This window comes from Mixophyes fleayi, chromosome 9 (assembly GCF_038048845.1).
Source record: "Mixophyes fleayi isolate aMixFle1 chromosome 9, aMixFle1.hap1, whole genome shotgun sequence".
Taxonomy (NCBI): domain Eukaryota; kingdom Metazoa; phylum Chordata; class Amphibia; order Anura; family Limnodynastidae; genus Mixophyes; species Mixophyes fleayi.
Genome location: NC_134410.1, coordinates 46942110 through 46963045, shown reverse-complemented (window position 1 = coordinate 46963045; position 20936 = coordinate 46942110). Strand labels below are relative to the sequence as shown.

Below are 20936 nucleotides of genomic sequence, written 5' to 3'. Positions count from 1 at the left end.
TATATGAAGGCACAGATATTGGGAGGAAAAAAAGTTTGGCCAGTTTTCTCTTCTGTCTGATACATAATTATGAACCATCAATAAACTTTTTAAAACAAAAAAATCATGTTTTTCACCTCTCACTAAAAATCAGACTCCTGCTGACACTACATTAATACCCCAGAATTTGTTACACCAATGATTTCGGAATTGTGTACAATCAGGATCTCTTACTTAAAGTCTATGAGCTCATTTTTGTTGTAGATGCTGTTTTTACTTTGCTACTGCTGGGGAAATTGTAAGCATTATTATTGTGTAAGTAAAAAGAAAAGAAAGAACAGTATTTTTTCCCCCAAAATTCATTAAAAATATTTTCAAGGCTCTGTAGCCCTAGTTGGTGTTGACCAAAGCTCAATGATTGAATATTTTAATCAGGTGCATCTGTCTGTTCCCTGCCAAAGAGAGGATAATTGGGTATACCAGTAAGGATAGATAGATATTTATTTTTAGTATCTTGAATGAATATAGATACAGATAGATATGTGTATGTATGTGTATGTGTATGTGTGTATATATATATAATTAGTTTTTGTCTAGTTCCAACATAATTTATTTAGTGTGTGTGCTTTTTTTTTTTTTTTTATTATTTTTTTAACATCCGTATATCATTTTTATAGCCTCCTGGAGAAGGATGCTGTTTTTGCTTGAGATTGCTGACATTTTAACTTTCTCTCGTTCACAGCTGCTGTGATTTAAGAATGTAACTAGATGCACAACACTAAAGTAAATCAAACTTTGTTTCCACACACTAAGACCAGGAATAGTTTTATCTGAGTATTTCAGCCAAGTCCTCTCTTTCTCGTTTTTTGCAGATTACTTTTCAAGTTTGTAAGTACATTGTAGTTCTTGTAGTTTAAGTTTTGTACTTGTTTAAATATTACAGAAACCTATCTCATCAATATTATGACATATATGTTCGACTATTTTCTAAATTCTCTTCTCAAATAATTAATGAAAAGTCATATTTTGAGGATAACTCTCTAAGTAATTACTGACTGAGTCCAAAGAACTCATTTGCCTATGCAACTGATTGAAAGCCAGCAGTAAAACATGGCCTGCTTGGGATAAAAGTTTAGAAACAAATGATTACGCCACAATAATCTTTATGCTATGTCAGGTCAATTATATAACAAAACTTTGCCCATGCTGCTCGTTCAGCTCTGCAGTTCATTACATTGGTCAATCACTTGACGAGCAATCTCTGTGCATCTACCTGATCATGTTGCAAACTTTTTCAGAGGTCTGAGCAGCAATGGCAATTTTTGCTGATCCTGCAAATGTGACTGTTTCTAGTTTTGACCCAATCAGTTGAGTCAAATTGTGTTGGTTGTTTTCTTTTAAAGACCGGTCTCCTGTAGCTCATTGTAATCACTTTCAATCATCATGGGGAAACTATGATTTAGATTTATCAACAGGTGAAAAGCCCTATTGCCGGGAAAAATTGGAGCTTGTTTTTTTTATTTTCACACTATACACTGCCGGCTGTAACACTGTTGTCACCATTATGTTAAAGCATATTTTGTATCACTACAATGCCTGTTCTGCTTTCACCATAAATAATATCTGTATATTTATTTTTAATGCTTAAAGGTGTAGGTGTGTTTGTGTGTATATATATATATATATATATATATATATATATAATATCTATATGTGTGTATTTTTTAAAGTTAGCCCTTACCTTAGATTACTCTTCTGAAATGCACATGAGACTCCTAATAGAGAAGGCAACTCTACCAGAAGGGCGCTTACATACCTGCAATTTGGTAGGGACATGATATGTGAATATGCCAATTGTGTCAACAAACCCCACCCACTTCAGTGGCCAATGAACAGGCAGGTGTGTGATGAAACAATGAACATGAACATACACCTTGCCCATCCCACTTAACGAGGTGAATGGCATCATTTAATTATGCCCAACTCTTTTCCGGTCACCCCCCCGCATCCCCCTGATGGATCCCAAAATGCTAATTTTATGTACTTGCATAGATTCCTTCTTAAATGGAGTTTTACATAAAAACGGACGTGTCCCTTAAACAGTAGAGGTATCAGTTTTGTTAGCTGAACCAGTATGCACCTAGTCAATTAGCTGGGAAGCAGTGACTTTATAGTCATGAGGTATTGGTTCCTAGTGAATTGATGTTCTTATGAATATTAGGTCGGCACACAAAATGGTTGCTTCCAGTGTGTGTTTTGGCGATAGGGGGTCCTTCAGATGGGCTCTTCTTGGGAACCTTTATTACTGAACGAGTTGTTTTCTGTTCAGATATGTAAAAGAGAGAAAAGTGCTTTGAAAATAATGCAAGGACATGGATTGGTCAGTCCAACTCAGTACGTTTTTTTGTTTTGTTTTTGTGTACATGAGGTATGATTGTGACCCGGGGCCTGATTCATTAAGGGTCTTAACTTGAGAAACTTCTTATTTCAGTCTCCTGGACAAAACCATGTTACAATGTAAGGGGTGCAAATTAGTTTTCTCTTTTGCACATAAGTTAAATGTAGCACACAAATATCAACTTTAAATTTCAGTGTACAAATAAGCTATCAAGTATTTGTGTGCTACATGAAAAAACAGTCAGTATTTAACTTATGTGCAAAACAGAAGACTAATTTGCACCCCTTGCATTGTAACATGGTTTTGTCCAGGAGACTGAAATAAGAAGTTTCTCAAGTTAAGATCCTTAATGAATCAGACCCCCGGTCTTTACCTGCTTTCTCGGTGACTTACCTGCCCTTCTCCCTATGCTGTTTACCATTGCACTCCTCCTGGAGATGCAGGAAAAGGTGTAGAAGCCAGTGACTATCTGCATGACCAAATATCACCTGTGGCATCTATGTATAATGAATGTGCTGACGTGGAAAGACAGCGGTGGGAATTTCATGTTGTCCTAGAAGTCTCCAGGGCCTCATTAAGGTGTCAGGCCAATCTGTACCAGGTACCTCCGCACCAGGCCAATCTGTACCAGGTAAAAACAAACTTGTCCTTAATTTAAAATCTTTTTTCCTCACCTCCAACTCACCAATATTTATGTTCCTTTGTTTTCAAAACATGGCTCCAGTTAGCTTTTTACACAGCAATCTCTGTCACTCCTTTAGTTAGATTTCTTTAAAGGCAGATCTGTTTAATAGAACAAGGGCATGAATGAGCGCTACTGATGATGATCGGAAAGGGGCTGTCTCTCCTGCACTTGTTGCCACTCTTGTCTCCCATGCTTACTTCTCCTCATTCGCCTGCCCTAGGCTGCAGCCTCATCCACCTATTGGATAATTCGGCCTGGAAGGCTCATTCCCCGGAAGTAGGTAACAGTGATTTTGGTACCAAAAAAATCATTCTTTTTTTTTAACAGCAATAGCTGCAAACCTGTAATCTATATAAAGAAAAAAGACTATAGAAAGGAAAATAAATAGCAAAACGATGTATAGTAAAGGCTATGGGCTTAATTCAAGTCGGAATGTGGAATGGGCATTATTTCTGTGTTTAAAAATGTATTCCAATACAAAAGTTTTTTTAAGATACATTATTATTACAGTAGGGACAGAAATACGCTCTGTATAAACAGTAGAGATCCTCAGGCTCGGTTCCCCAAGAACCGAACACACCCGAACTTAGCAGATCTGAGTGCCCTTGGAATGGAAAACAAGACAAAACGTCACCGTTACGTTGTCGGATCTCGCAAGTTTTGGATTCTATAAGTACCGCCCTCCACGGCGATCCAGCACCATTTCACAGAGGGACACAGAAGGGGTAGCACAGTTCTTAGCAGTCTCCAGTGCAGTTGGGCAGCGTTATAGGTAGAAAAGAAAGAGGAGGGGTAGCGGTGTTCTTCAAAGTCTCCAGTGACATTCAGGAGAGCTCCATTGCTAATTGTCATTGCTGAATTACAAATAATAGGACTGGCAGTGTTGTTCTTAATCTGCAGTCACATTGTACTGTGTTATCAAAATGGATTCACAGCAGTACACAGAAGACCAGGAGCACCAAGCCAATCAGCTGCTATCATCAGTCATGAGGATAGTAATCCCTCTACTTCATCTGCCAAAGTCTATGTTAAAGTGCATAGTGTTTTTAAGTCTGGGAAACAAAAATGTAAAACACCTTTTACCTTGGTCAAGAAAAAAAGACCTGTAATCCAGGCAAAGTTATCTGCAGAAAAAAAATTGCCAACATGCCATTCTACACACACAGTGGTGAGGAAAGAATGAGGCCTTCACCTTTCTCTATGAGTGCTAGTTCTGCAACTGTCACTGAGGCATCTTCTTGTATGGTCAGTCATGACTAAGCAAGACCTTGTCACTCGGACTCCAAAATTGGTGTCCAAATACTTTTACGTGTAAAAGCCGAGCTGAAAGAAAACCGTAAGGCATTTAGTTCTGATTCAGAAATGACACAAATCCCTGAGGAGAGTCTATCCACGAGTGCTATGTGTAATTCTGACCTGTCTGATAGTGTACCCATAAAGAAGGCCCCTTTCAGCATTTCTGCAGATGTGTGCACAAAGAGCCCTAGTGTAGCCCCTGATACGCAAATTGAGGATGCCACTTTGGAATTGCAACAGGATGAGGGGGGTATTTGTGTAGCTGACGAGGGCGCTAATGCGGATGGTGATGAGGATTATGTTTTTGTAAGTCCTGTACCAGTGGAAGCAGTTCTTGCACGTGATAAAAAGAAGGCCATTGTCATGCATTGGCATAAGTCCAAAAAATCCACCTCTTATGTGTGGAATTATTTTTACCCAAATTCTGACAACAGTTATCTAGCCATTTGTAGCGTTTGTATATCCACAGTAATGTAAACATGGATGTCTAAATAGACGTGTAGGGGGTAAAAAAAGCAAAATTACGTGATTTTAGCCAAAAAAAATTGGGATTTCAGAAAAAAATAGGGATCCAATACATGCAAGGGCGGTTTTGCCAAAACCAAAACGCGAAGTTAATCCAGATCCGAAACCAAAACCAGAACACGGGGGTCAGTGAACATCTCTAATAAACAGTGCGTAGACACATGTATAGGCTGAAAGTTTTTTTAAAAGCAAATGGACTATGTTTACTACATGTGTATTTACAATTAATTCACATAACTTTTATATGATCATAAATAACAGGTAACCAACTAAAAAAATAAAACCAACAAAAATACTTTAAAAATAAATATATATATATATATAATCAATAGGGTTCAGATTTTTTTTATTTACATCATCTATTATGTTAAAATAACGAGCCAAATAAATCTTCAAAGTGTACAGTTGTTTTGTGCTAGCTACTGAGACACATGCGTGAAAGCCAGTAAACAAAGACAATGCCGTGTCTGTCATCAATGTCATTGGCATTTACATATGCCCTGTAGCAGGTGCAAAAGATATGGCTGAAAACATTCGTACTTGCGGTGAACACAGGATTTGAATTGGATGCATCTGCATGAACATGCCGATACTTTACATGACCCATATTAGTCCACTCATTGCCTTCCCCGTTCCACCTCTTAAGTTGTAAGAGGTGGTAAGTATCCGATGCATGCAAATATGAATTCCATGCAATTGCGTAAGTTTGGTGTCTGTACTGCACTGTACAAATCACATAAGATACGCTGCACAAATGGGTGGAACATCCAGACTTGAATAAGGCCCTATGTTTTTTCTCCAGCAAAACATTTTTATGTCAAACAACATTTTGAATATAGTGTTTAAAAATGGATACTTTCTCTTAGAATTGTTATTTTTATCTGTTGTACAGGGAGGGCGTCCTATACAATAGTTCACTATATAGCAGCCTAGGGCAGCTGCTGTAATTTTATCCCAGTTAATCGTTCCGGTGCTCAAGTCCATTACTGCGATAGATCCTGGTGTCAATCTGGATATAATGACCTGGCATTCTGTTATCGTAGGACCCGATGACCGGCTTGTGTAACCATGTACTTGAAAAAACAATGTTATCAGCCTTTTTTTTTTTTCTTCTAATAATATATATATATATTTTAATTACACACACACAGTTTTGATGGTGGTGTACAATTCAAGTGTTCATACTATTAGTTTATCTTATGTCCTGTTATTTATGTGAGAAGTTTGGCTGTCAGTGGGGTAATGCAAATAAATCTTTCTACTATGAACTTCATATTCTACACAACCTCCCAGAAAATGGCTCCATATGCAGTCACCGATTTAATCTATTTTTAACCCCCAGAACACCACACACCATAGCTCTATCCAATCAGATTTTTTGACAACCATGCGCAGCACTATTTGTGCTCAATCTTCTCTGAGAATCACTAGTCGGTGATAGTGTGGGTATCTTCTGAGGCGATGCATAGGTGGAGCTGTTGTATATGTGTTCTGTCAAATCTAACATATAGGCAACCAATCAGATTCTAGCTTTCATTTATTTAGTACATTCTACAAAATGACAGCTAGAATCTGTTTGGTTGTTATATGTAACATCTCCACTCTTTTAAACCCTCCGTTTGATAAATTTACCTCATGGTCTAGTAAATGGATGACTGCTTTCTATGTAAAAATAAAGCACCAACTTGCCTACTCTTCTGGAACGTCCAGGTGACTCGCGAACTGTGGGAAGTTCCCCTGGACTCCCATGAGAGTAGGCCACCCTCACGGATCCTGCCCCGGGCTTCTTGCGAAGTGGGTAGGCCGTGATTTGCTGCAAATCGCATCACTGTTGCCCATCCCCTGTTGTGTGGTGACACAAACAGCAGTATTGCTCTGAGGCCGGTGGGGTTGTGATGATGGAAATTGTGTCATCATGCCCTCTGCACTTGCCCCCTTGGATCTCGGAGGGGAGGTACCCAAAGCATGCAGGTGTGGCATTAAGCTGCTTCTTGCTTTGCTGTATTCTGTTTTCTTTATGTTCTGGGTTGCTCATGAGAGAGGATTTATTTACTTTTCTTTAGAATTTGACGGACCTGCTTTGAGAAAAGGGCCTGGAGTTGCAATTCTCATGATCTACCTGCGTTATTGTTCCATAGTCCTAGAAAATAACCTTCAGCTATACAGCTTGACACTGCCTAGCCACTTAATTGACTATTGGGAATTTTAAGAGTTATTTGGGTCAAATATTTTTGTAATGCTGAAGTCTGTCTTACTACGTTACTGTGCGAATCACAGTCCGCCTCAGATTTCTGGACACTATATGCCATAACATGCTGAGATGCTTCTTCCTGTGCATTTCTGTCCTGGCTGCACTGAGAACACGGTCATTGCCTGTATCTTAACATGAATTCAGCTACTGGCAGCTGGCCGACTTACACTGTCTCCATTTTTAGTACTTTCCTCTGTAGAAATGACTTGCCATAAATTTGATGACACCACTATTTGCCTCTGCCACAGAAGGTGTTGAACAATGAATTAGAGTGGAGGTCACTTGGGAGCTTACTGTGTTGTGGTGCCTCTTGGTGTGACACATTTGCTGTAGTCTTTAGAGACTTTTTATGGAGAGGTTGATGGATGACGGCCACAATGCAGTTTGTTTTTATTAAATTTACCATTGGGAAGGAGCTCAGCGTTGTTTGTCATAGATCTATTGGTCAAATCAGAACTTTATTACAGGGGAAAAATACTGGGACTAAATTCTGTATAGCAAGGAAATGCACCGTTGGCTCTCATACTATGGCCCACGTTATTCATCCTGTGTCTAATTTAATCGGAGAAACTTTTTATTAAATCATATATGGCATAATGTACACCTTGCCGTGTATTATAAGGATATTTGCAAGTCACTGAAGAGATTTATCACCTTATAAATGTACAAAGCTACAAGACACATTTTATTCTAAAGCAGGGCACCATATTTACTACAATAGAAGGTGTTTTATTGCTCAGGGGAATACAAAAATCGCCTTAATGTTTAGTTGTACAGTGAAATAGGACATCAAGTGATGAATATATACAAATACGTTTTATGCATTAAATGTGTTCCACATATTTACCCACAAAGTGTGAGAAATCCTTTTTAAATTAGACCTGTCAGCAGGAGTGTGTATCTGTGTCTTATTTTTCTTTTTCTAGTATTGCTGTTAGAGCTGTGCAGTCTACATAGGGGAATACTTTGTTAACACCTGTGGTTTGATTTTGGTTCAAAAGGACCAATATACAGAACACCATGGGGACCTAACAGCGTGAGAGAAGTAAGAAACGGGATTTAATGTTAACACTGTGAACTCCATCAAATACTACTTTTAAAGTTTAGGATGAAATTCTTTCTTAATAAAAAAACAAGTGAGCCCCCTAAATAGCAGAGACTAGCAACTATTCCCTGAATTTATGCTTGAGCTCAACTTTTCAACTAGTAGAAACAACGTATTTCAATTTTGTATTAAAGCGATTATACTCTCAGGACGTCATTTACAAAATACACTTGATTCGCACTATAGTCGGTGCACCTGGATGGTGATCCTATTTCAGGGTGTACCCTTACCCTCTTCCCTCAGTGGATACCTCCGCAGCCTAGCAGTATGCTTAACAGTGTGGAGAGCTATAACAATATGCAGAAGCCCAATATGCAGAAGCCCATCTAAACAGATGAAATCCAACCAGTCCCAGCCTCCTCCACCTGCCATGACCAAGCCACCGCAGACTGCACCCAATGTCTGTCCATTGATAGGTTATGCAACATACACAAGGTGGCGCTGGATAGGCATTCTCTCCCACAAAACATTATTGGGCTTGGATTTGAATTCCATAGGCTGACCCCAACCCCCCCCCCCCCCACCCCCAATGTTTGACACACTCTACTATAAGGTATCCAACCATCTATTGTAAATAGAAATGTAGTTTCTTTGCTAAAAAGAAACAATGGAGGGAATTTAATTCCCCACGTTGTGCTTTAGAACATCACGGGCCGCGCTCAATTACCGTTACGACTGTAATTTTAACGAGGATCTTTGCTTATGGCTCACAGAGCTGCGAGGAAAAATCAGTGTTGAGATTACTGTAGTAGCGGTAATAGTGCATACTTTTACTGTAGTAGCGGTAATAGTGCACACTTTTACTGTAGTAGCGGTAATAGGGCACACTTTTACTGTAGTAGCGGTAATAGTGCACACTTTTACTGTAGTAGCGGTAATAGTGCACACTTTTACTGTAGTAGCGGTAATAGTGCATACTTTTACTGTAGTAGCGGTAATAGTGCACACTTTTACTGTAGTAGCGGTAATAGGGCACACTTTTACTGTAGTAGCGGTAATAGTGCACACTTTTACTGTAGTAGCGGTAATAGTGCACACTTTTACTGTAGTAGCGGTAATAGTGCACACTTTTACTGTAGTAGCGGTAATAGTGCACACTTTTACTGTAGTAGCGGTAATAGTGCTCACTTTTACTGTAGTAGAGGCAATAGTGCACACTTTTACTGTAGTAGAGGTAATAGTGCACACTTTTACTGTAGTAGAGGTAATAGTGCACACTTTTACTGTAGTAGCGGTAATAGTGCACATTTTTACTGTAGTAGCGGTAATAGTGCACATTTTTACTGTAGTAGCGGTAATAGTGCACACTTTTACTGTAGTAGCGGTAATAGTGCACACTTTTACTGTAGTAGCGGTAATAGTGCACACTTTTACTGTAGTAGCGGTAATAGTGCACACTTTTACTGTAGTAGCGGTAATAGTGCACACTTTTACTGTAGTAGCGGTAATAGTGCACACTTTTACTGTAGTAGCGGTAATAGTGCACACTTTTACTGTAGTAGCGGTAATAGTGCACACTTTTACTGTAGTAGCGGTAATAGTGCACACTTTTACTGTAGTAGCGGTAATAGTGCACACTTTTACTGTAGTAGAGGTAATAGTGCACACTTTTACTGTAGTAGCGGTAATAGTGCACATTTTTACTGTAGTAGCGGTAATAGTGCACATTTTTACTGTAGTAGCGGTAATAGTGCACACTTTTACTGTAGTAGCGGTAATAGTGCACACTTTTACTGTAGTAGCGGTAATAGTGCACACTTTTACTGTAGTAGCGGTAATAGTGCACACTTTTACTGTAGTAGCGGTAATAGTGCACACTTTTACTGTAGTAGCGGTAATAGTGCACACTTTTACTGTAGTAGCGGTAATAGTGCACACTTTTACTGTAGTAGAGGTAATGGTGCACACTTTTACTGTAGTAGAGGTAATGGTGCACACTTTTACTGTAGTAGCGGTAATGGTGCACACTTTTACTGTAGTAGCGGTAATGGTGCACACTTTTACTGTAGTAGCGGTAATGGTGCACCCTTTTACTGTAGTAGCGGTAACGGTGCACCCTTTTACTGTAGTAGCGGTAACGGTGCACCCTTTTACTGTAGTAGCGGTAACGGTGCACCCTTTTACTGTAGTAGCGGTAACGGTGCACCCTTTTACTGTAGTAGCCGTAATGGTGCACCCTTTTACTGTAGTAGCCGTAATAGTGCGCGGAATTGAATCCCCCCTCAATGACTCTGTTAAAAAAAAGAAAAAACAATTGTCAGAGAATACAGGGACAATCTTTTTTTCTTTTTTTTTTTTCACTAAAAGCTGTATTTCTTAATTCTAAAATAATTTTATTCATCAGGCAACTATTTGATTTCCGCTGGATATTTACTTTTCTCTTAAACAACCTTTTATTATAAAGGGAGTATGTTTGATATGTTCAGTGTAAGTTGAGTTCTGGCACGCTGCCCTTTGTCATTTTAAGATTTGAATATTTTTCTCTAATTTTTTTTAATTTGTTTCAATTACTCGTACAACAGTTGTGTGTTCTGTGCACTAATTCTTTAACTTGAAATTTGTTTGTTAAGTTCAATTGCAACTCAAACAATATTTTTTAATTCTAAAGTTAGAAACTCTTTAATCTAAAGTTACAAATACTAAGAAATTAGTGATCTCATGGTGGATAGACAAAATCTTTTTTATTTTATCCACACTTTCCTAATTTCTTGCTTTCTGGATACTCACCCTGGGTGCTAGATAACAGAAACACTGAGTGAATACAAGTTTATTTTCTACAAATGTCCAGACTTCACAGAGAATCTATAAGAGGGTGAAGGCCGGCAAAACTTTGCCCTCCCCTCCTTGCTAAATGGTGACCTAATAGACAATGAGCATCCTAATATTTCACAGGGAAGCTAATTTAGTCTTAAGATGTTATGTACTTTAGAGATTCTATGACTAACACAGAGTTGCCAATGCAGGCAGTACCTTTATGCAATGGTTTGCAGTTCTTTTCTGAAGGCATATATGAAAATTTTCGAGAGTCCTCCTACACTCCTGGGACAGTCGGCCATTTTGTTTTTATTAAAATCGGAATTGTATAGCAAAATGGAGACATTAATTAGTGCTACTGAGAGTGAAAATTTAAAGGGGAGAGGAATGTAATGTCTGCGCTTGTCGCCATCCTTGTCTCTCCTACTCGTTTATCCTCAAGTGCCTGCCCAGGGATAACTCATTGTCTTCGGCCTTTATCATGAGACTACATCAAGATTAAAACCTCACCACATTTGTCTTTCATGTTTTCTTTTTATTTACTGGAACACCTATGCTCTTATAGTTTAAAATTAATTTCAGATTATACCTCTCACAATTTTGCACCACCAAAAATATTGCGCCCCAGCCCCCCTCCCCCAATCCCAAAGCCTAGCACCCTTGACGGCAGCCCAGTTAGCCTGTTGGATAATCAGGCCCTGCTTGTGTAGTAGTAGGTGGGGCCTAGATGACGCAATTTGTATCATCAGTCCTGCCTCCACTGCACCAAGTCACGGCTTACATCATTGCACAGTGTAGGCGGCCCTGATGGTCGTGCTTCCCACAGCTCAGGGGCGTGAATTGTATTATTGGGGGGGAGAGGGCTGGGCTCTGATAACGCACATTGCTCCATCGCGCCCCTGCACTTACCTTTTGGACCTCCCCTTCACTGCACACTTTCTGGCTGGAGTGTCGGTAGATTTAACACTGGTTCTCTTGTTTTAAAATATTAACTTCTGTGAGGAGAGTCAGAAAATATCCATGGTTGATGTGCCTTGAGGGCAGGGTTTTGAACTGCTGCCTTAATGAATATATATTCTTTGTGGCTTATTGGAAATTAAATATTTGTTTGAAATTAGGTGTGGCATTAGTTAGGTCTGATTGTATTTAAAAACTGCCCGATTGTAACCCTTAAGCCCTGGAGTCTAGAAGTTCTCTTATATGTCCCTGGTATTGAGGAGTTTGTGCATGGCAAGGAATTCCTGCGTGGCATGTTTTGTGTTATTAATCAGGGAAATATTGATTGTTGTACTTCTACTTTACTCTTTAACAAGTAGGGAGCCCAAACAAATTAATTTGACAGTAGGATTGGGGAAATTAATCTATTGACCACTGTAGCCACTCGCAGCACCTTTTGAATTGGTTTAATTAGCTGTTCATCATGTCAGATGGGGATAGAAATCAATGGGTGCATTAGTTGTATGATTAATTGACAATGAAAGCAGGAGCCTAATACTGTAAAAGATAGACCCACCATTAATATATAATTGAATTACATGCTAAAGCAACCTATAAAATATCTCTGTCCAGATATTGCTTATACTCAGCCACCAGGCCACACTTGTCCTACAACCTGCAAAGGTTATTAATAAATACTTGGCCTATTCTGTTTCACTGCTCCTTACTGATAAAACTGTTGCCTATAAGTGTGAACATTGTTAATTTTGAGACAACCCAGTTAAAGGTCAGATACCAAACAACACATTACGTAGAGTATTTGAGATAAAATATATTATATATACATATAAACAGAATATATTTGTGTTTTGGATTGGGCATGAGACCTGTAAAGTTCCATTTAGTATTGATGCAACTTTTTCTTAGTGCATAGTACAGCGAAGACCTTGCTTGGTGTGGCTATGGTGAGATGACTTAATACCCTAAATGACTATAGCAGCTGAATAGATATATTTTGTAGCATCTTGAAGAACAGAAAATAAACAACACGTATGAAGTCCTTACTTAGCCATCTGAAATTAGACTTGCCCTTTCATTTACTGGGCAGCACGGTGACTTAGTGGTTAGCACTTCTGCCTCACAGCACTGGGGTCATGAGTTCAATTCTCGAACCATGGCCTTATCTGTTTGGAGTTTGTATGTTCTCCATGTGTTTGCGTGGGTTTCCTCCAGGTGCTCCAGTTTCCTCCCACACTCCAAAAACATACTGGTAGGTTAATTGGCTGCTATCAAAATTGACCCTAGTCTCTCTCTCTGTGTCTGTGTGTGTGTGTGTGTGTGTGTTAGAGAATTTAGACTGTAAGCTCCAATGGGGCAGGGACTGATGTGAGTGAGTTCTCTGTACAGCGCTGCGGAATCAGTGGCGCTATATAAATAAATGATGATGATGGTTTGTCTGTACCTCTTGTTCAGCTTTTACTACATACGTTGCCATGTGTATTGGCTTCATATCAATCTCTGTTTTTCCTTTCCCTTGGTACAACTACATCCATTGCAGTGTAGATATGAGTCTATATCCAGGAGGAACAAGATAAAAGTGCTGTGACCAAATGATACCTGTATTGGTGATACTTGTTGAAAAGCACAGAATGAATCCAAAAAAGGAATGTATTTGGTAAAAGTTTCAGATGTGAACAAGTCCATTTGGAAGTCGTACATGACATTTAATTGTTTTCCCCTTAAGGTAAAAATTGGATGAATGTTGTTAGGCAACTGTGTATGAAAAGCCGTAAGAAGGATGTTAAGGATCCGCTTAGGTGTAGTATGTTTGTGTGTCTAGAGTTAATCTAGTGATAATAATCTGTGCAACACTAAGTTTTTTTTTCACCTCTCTAATGTCATCATTTTATGTGCACCTAAATCATAAAATTTTACACTTATGAGCCTTAATAATCAGTCTTACTCTTTACACATACTTTTATATCTCGCTCATCTCTCTATCTATTCTCCAAGACACTTATTAGAATTATCGATATAGACTTCTGTATAGACTGTTTGCAATTACTGTATATAATGGTTTCTTTCCATTCTTCTAGCAGTGCTAATATTTGTATGATCTTCCACTAGAGGGCGCTCATAGTGCTTTGTGGACCTTACTATTTGACTACAGAAATGTCTTGCTCTCTTCTCACATTTTACAATCTGCGCTTTATAGTGGTTCCTAAAATTTGCATATAGGTTATAAACTTGATACTGGCAGGAATATATGTAGTGCTGTGTTTATTAACAGGCTAATGTTTAGTAGTTGACTGAGAATTTGAAACAAATGCATTTCCAAATTCATAAATGGCATATAAGACTTTCAATTTTTTTTTAAATGCAAATACTATGTAGTGATTTCCATTATATACATATTGATTGCTATCATATAACAGATATATTGCAGCTTTTTCATAATTTGCTTCCTCAATTTTTTAATTGTGTGTAATTTTATATTTTTAGTGTTTTTCTGGGACATATATTCATATAATAAAAATAACAGTTAAAAATACATTACTTCACTATCTAAATATGTGTGTATGTGTGTATATATATATATATATATATATATATATATATATATATATATATATATATATATATATATATATATATATATATATATTGGAATATATATTTTATTTCTGCATTTTGGAAAAGAAGAACATAGGATATGGTATTGCAGATTGAAATACATTCTATAATACATTTAATGACTCTTCTTTCTTTAATAATAAAAAAAACTATTTTGGGCACCAAGAGAAAGAAAGAGTCTTTCACAATATACTAATTTATCTTTTATAAAGATAATTGGTGCTCTATTTTTCTCAAGAAAACCAGTATAGTCATTTGTCACTGTGACTTTTTAGGTCATCAATCTATGAGAAGGGACGGAGTTTTCAACTTATATCTAGCATAACCTAGGAAACCTGAAATTTTATTCATCATTAACCGGTATTATTTTCTCAGATTTTATTCTGGTGTATGCTTATTTTGTTTGCGTTATTTTTTCGACACATCCATACATTATAATGATGGCTGTACACAGCATTGTCTGTGAGCAGTATAGTAACATATGTGCTTTCTCATTTCTCTGTTCAAACGAGGATATTCTTAGACTGCTATGATATAGATCAGAGCTCGGTAACCTTGCCTTAATGAGGATTGTGGAGTTGAGTGTTATATGTTCTGTGACTGCAGTATTGTGTTATATCAGGCTTAGGTTGTCGGTTGTAGAATTAAGAGGCTGTCAGGAGTTGGTTGTATTGTAGTTTTATAGCAGCAGGATAGTCACAGGTTGCCTTCTCTAGTGTACCAGAGACCAGCTATTTTTCAGGACCTTGGACAGTACCATCCACATGAGTATTGTACAGTACATAATTCCAAACTTCATTTGACTGCATGTCTATCCGCATTATATCTTTTAAAACACAATAATGGCTGAACATATAGCACTGTTCTCATGTTCCGTTTAGATTTACAACATAAACTACATCTGTGATGGCATCGGACTGTAGATTACCTGTTATACAGATCTTACATGTATTCTATGCTGCTGATCATTGTAGAATTAATCTATGCAGCTTTCTTTAAAGGTGATCTTAAGAGCAGTTCCTGAGTAAGGAACCTGACATTTTCACACTTGATATGTAAGCAATGAATAGATGTTACTGCTTGTTTATGTAGATCTACTGTACCCTAAGGTGGATTGTTACCAGTTATTGAACCAATCTGACTTCAGTTAGCTGAGTCTTTACGCCATGGAAAGCAGGTGACCAATTTTATTTTTATCATATGAATTAATCTGTAAATTATTTAATTTAAAAATCACAATCTAGTGAATCCCTGTAATGACATGATTATTTGTTCCCATTCCTTCACTGTGTTGGTTTGGACAGTAATGTGATATGGAGACCTAATGAAAAGCTTATTAAAATATGTAAACATTTGAAACTATGGACAGGGCCACGTGATTGAGAGATGCAAATGCTTGGGGCAGCTTAGAGATAATTTCATGTTAACTCATTTATTATTTTTCTTGTCCTAGTAAAAAAGCATGTTGGATAGTTGAGCATGTGGGGTGCACTACTACTAATTTACCGTATTTTCACCCACAGCTAGGGCAATATTACATCTGAATACATCCCTGTTCTAAGAAGATGTGCAATAAACACAATTATGTACAATTATTTGAAATACAGTAAATAGCGCTAGACCATGTGTTACTAAAATTACTAGAATACAAATTTTCACAATGTGTAAGAACCGGGTCAGCTCTGAGTAAATGGAACCAAGGTAAAGTTCTCCTTATTTCTGGTAAATTCAGCTGCACCTCCGTTCAGACTCTGAGTGAATCCAAGCTGTGTTGAAGCTCTATGGACACTTCCCCTCATATGTTTTGTTACCTCCATGGACCACACAAGCTCTCTGATTGGGCGATATTGAATAATTGAATAGTAGGATTCAGGGGAGTCTTCTCTAATCCACTGCCATAATGATCCCCCCCACCTCCCAAGTTTTGCACCAGAGACTTAAATACTGGAGTAAATAAATGCGCCAATATATAGATTGGATATTAATAATACAAATAAGGCAATAATATACTTAATGACTTTCTGTGTAAAATGTATACATCAATTAATTAATGCAGCAATTTAACACTTCTTTGCAAGGATCCTCATATTGTGTTGTTTTTTTTCACCTTAAACAGTTGTGGAACACTTGCAAACTGTGTCATGTGACACAAGTGGACAGGGTTTTTCTTAATAGTGTATGGAATGAATCAAACAAGCATAGAAACACAATAATAGTAGGCTTGCAGTTGTCGGGAAGACCCTCACTTATCTGGCCCGTACACTGTGTATGTAGTAAAGTAGAAACAAGCACCTTAGTCACAACATACTAGGTGGCTGAGACTAAGCTGCTGCAGAGTGGCGGCAGTTCCTTCTACTTAGTCTCTTGCATATCGGACTGTTTGGTCAACGCATGGGATTGGACAGCAGTTACAGTTATATACATTACCTTTATATTATATTGTCTATATTTATGACCTTTTGTACAATGAAAACCTGATTGTACTTATATTGTTAAGCGTTAACATGTATAGTGTAATATATATGTATATTTTAGGCCAAATCATCCCATTATTAACCCATGTATCCATAAGGAATCAGTGGGATTACATCTGGATTTGGATGACGAGATATACTGTGTATATATTGTATATTATGTGTTTTTGCTATTTTATCAGCACTTGTGGGATTCTTATCCAGGCCAGAGTCCTTTTTCACATATGGACATTGTTACTGTATTGGACCACAGATAAGCTATTGTTTCTTGTTTTAAATGTACAAGCATTCTTTATCCCTCTTTATTATGTATATATTTTTTTGGTATTGGCAGCTGTTTGGTTTTTGACTATATACTTGAAATCTAATATATTCGGGGTGTGCATACACCCTCACAGTGAACTGCTCTGTTTGTTCTTAAAACAAAGCACACTATATTCTTTCAGCTGCTATTCACCTACACTACACATGGTCACTTATTACTTTGTGTACTAGACTATGGTTGCGTTTCTGTTGTTTGTGTTTTCTATATATACAGTGTACTGTAGCATACTATTGTATACACCCATACTTCGACCACTGTGTGTGTGTGTGTGTGTATGTATGTATATATATATATATATATATGTATATATATATATATATATATATATATATATATATATATATATATATATATATATATATATATATATATATTTTCAGTAATAAAAGGAAACTCCATAACAAACACCTTGCCATCCATCTCTAACTAAACACTGGTTACCGCACAGTATACTTACAGGCAGATATCAGGCTTTCTCTCATATAGACTCTGCAGCCCCTGTCCCAAGGCAGTGAGTGAGAGACTGACTGAGCAGCCTTCTACTACTACTAGGATCCATTTCCGGCTTTTCAACAGACCTATAACCCTTCAGCAGCTTACACACACATTTACCCTGTGTTTTAAAACAAGTAGGATAGGAAACTAGGTGAAATATATCTGTCATCAGCTACTAATCCAGTGTCCCAATACAATCTAGATATATGTACTGTATGACATTCTTTGGTGACTCATCCTTATAAACTACATAAATACCACACATATACACCACTCATTAATGCAGATATTTATAAATTCACTACATTTTTTGGGAGGATATCTCCATTAAAGGGTGGTGGAATATAAACCCCTAGGAGAGCCAACAGACAGAATTGAAAGCACCTCTAACAAATACTTATCATACAAATCCACCTAACAAATACATATCAGCACATTGGGTCTGGTTGAACTATTTCTAGTACAAGCTGGATTCGTGTTTGGATAAGTAGGGATACACTCCGGGAATTACCAGCATTGACCGGTTGCCCAGCCCACCCAAGGACGTTTTAAGAGCTAGTAATTTACCATCCATCAAATGGGTTTCGGTCAGATAAATAGCATCCGCCTCATATTTCTTGAGCTGGGATATAACCAAAGATCATTTAATTTTATCATTAAGGCCACAATCATTCCAGGTTACGTGACAAAGTGGTCCGTGTCCACATAGTCTAGCTGTCATGGAGTAATACACAATATAGGGTCAAAGCAGTATCCATTCCCAAGCCCCACCATAGTACATCCCAGGAGGCACCAAGCTATCCAATATCAGTATAATAGACAATACATTTCTATATTATATGGAAATATAATAAGACATTTTGTGACAGTATAATAAGATTTATAATTAAGTAAATCCACTTGCATCCCCAAACTACCCCTACCCTAACCCAGAATACAACAATAACAATACCTGCCGCCCTGTATACCAATTTTCAACTATGGCATACCTGGATCCCACTTGCTATATGATTGAGCAACTTACACTTCTGTATCAGTTGTTGTAGAGTCTTGGCACTAGAATTTGGAATAAATGTGATTTTGACCGTGGAATGAATGTTGGTTCCAGACAGGGTGGTTTGAGTATATCAGAAACTGCTGATCTCCTGGGATTTTCATGTACAACAGTCTCTAGAGTTTATAGAAAATGGTGCACAAAACAAAAAACATCCAGTGAGTGGAAGTTCTGCAGGTGAAAACATCTTGCTAATTAGAGAGATCAGAGAAAAATGGCTAGACTTGTTTAAGTTGACAGAAGGGTAACCGTATCTCAAATAACCATGCGTTAAAACAGTGGTTGTAGAAGAGAATCTCTTAATGCAAAGCACGTGGAACCTTGTAGTAGGTGGGTTACAGCAGCAGAAGACAACACTGGGTTCCACTCCTGTCAGCTAAGAACAGGAAACTGAGGTTACAGTATGCACAGGCTCACCACAAGTGGACAGATGAAGATTAGAAAAATGTTGTCTGATCTGATGAATCTGGGTTTCTGCTGCAAAATGCAGATGATAGAGTCAGAATTTGGCATAAACAACATGAATCCATGGATCCATCCTACCTTGTCATCGGTTCAGGCTGGTGGTGGTGTAATGGTGTGGGGAATGTTCTTTTGCCACACATTAGGACCCTTAATACCAATTGAGCATTGTTTAAATACTGCAGCCTACCTGAGCATTGTTGTTGACCATATGGCCGCAGTCTACTTCCAGCAAGATAATATATCATGTCACAAAGCAACAGTCATATCAAACTGGTCCCACAAACATGACAATGAGTTCATCGTACTCAGGACCGGATTAACCCGAGGTCTAACTGGGCTACAGCCCAGGGGCCTCAGGCATCCAGGGGGCCCTTGACATTGCTTCTGAGCCTGTCACTGTTGTCCTTCCGTGGCGCTCAGTAATCTCCATACTAAGGAAATCTAGTGAGAGTGTCACGAGATCTCAGTAAGGAGCTTAGAGTGCGCCACGGAAGGACAACAGTGACAGGCTCAGCAGCAATGATCGGGCCAGGGGGGGCTGCAGGTGGCTAGCAGGAGGGAGCCTCATGGGAGAATGGGTGCCCCCTTAGCCCAGGGGACTCCATTCCCTTAATTCAGCCCTGATTGTTCTCCAATGACCTCCACAGTAAGCAGATCTAAATCCAGTAGAGCATTTTTGGGATGTGTGGTGGAATGGGAGAATCTGCAGCAACTGCGCAATGCCATCATGCCAACATGAACCAGAATATTTTGGGAATGTCTCCAGCACCTTATTGAATCCATGCCACAAATAAATTAGGCTGTCCTATGAGCAAAGTGGGGTCTTACCTAGTACTAAGAAGGTGTACTAACAAAGTGGCCACTGAGTGTATATCCCCCTGTGTTACTACTTATTACCAATGATTTCTATAAGGGGTTTGTATGTACACCTTTTTTAAGGACCCGAGAACAGATCAAAAGAATCCCAGCTCTGGTCACTACCTGGTGACAATGGAGCTGGTGACACACTGCTAACTCCACTGTTATTGCACTGTTCCAAAGCCATCTAGACTTACGAATGCTTAGTGCTCAGAGGCCTGGATGCCCCTGACTGTGACTTTTTCACCTGGTTAGCAGTTTCCAGGCTCATTCAGTACCAATGAGTGCTTGCTCATAGACCTGAATGACTGCTTAGCATTCAACATATGACTGGCAGTCGTTTGCTTATCTGGCTGGCAATTGGAGGGTGTCTGTATTCTAGTTGGCAAAGGTGGTATTTTTCTGCAATATCTGTTTAGCAATAAGGCTATCTAATGATGATGTGTACCAATTTATATATTTGACTTCTGTGCTTGTTGCCATATGGGAAAGTTAAGATCCGAACTCTTTATATAGTTTAAATAGAAAAGGCATATTGTTGTATAAGCCAGGCTAGACTATATGAAGGAACAAAAATTATACAGTTTGAACTTGGTGAATTGTAACTTTAGAATTTACATTGGAGCATGTTTCTGATATTTATATAAATCTTTCTTCACCTGCTCCTGGTGTCATCATATTACATTGCATTTATTCAGTAGT

General features: G+C 38.2%; 1 protein-coding gene across 1 annotated transcript in view; it reads left to right on the top strand.

Moving 5' to 3' along the window:
• IL1RAPL2 (interleukin 1 receptor accessory protein like 2) overlaps positions 1-20936 on the top strand; it is a 714191-nt gene that overhangs the window by 1485 nt on the left and 691770 nt on the right. The gene's annotated exons all lie outside the window — the stretch shown is intronic.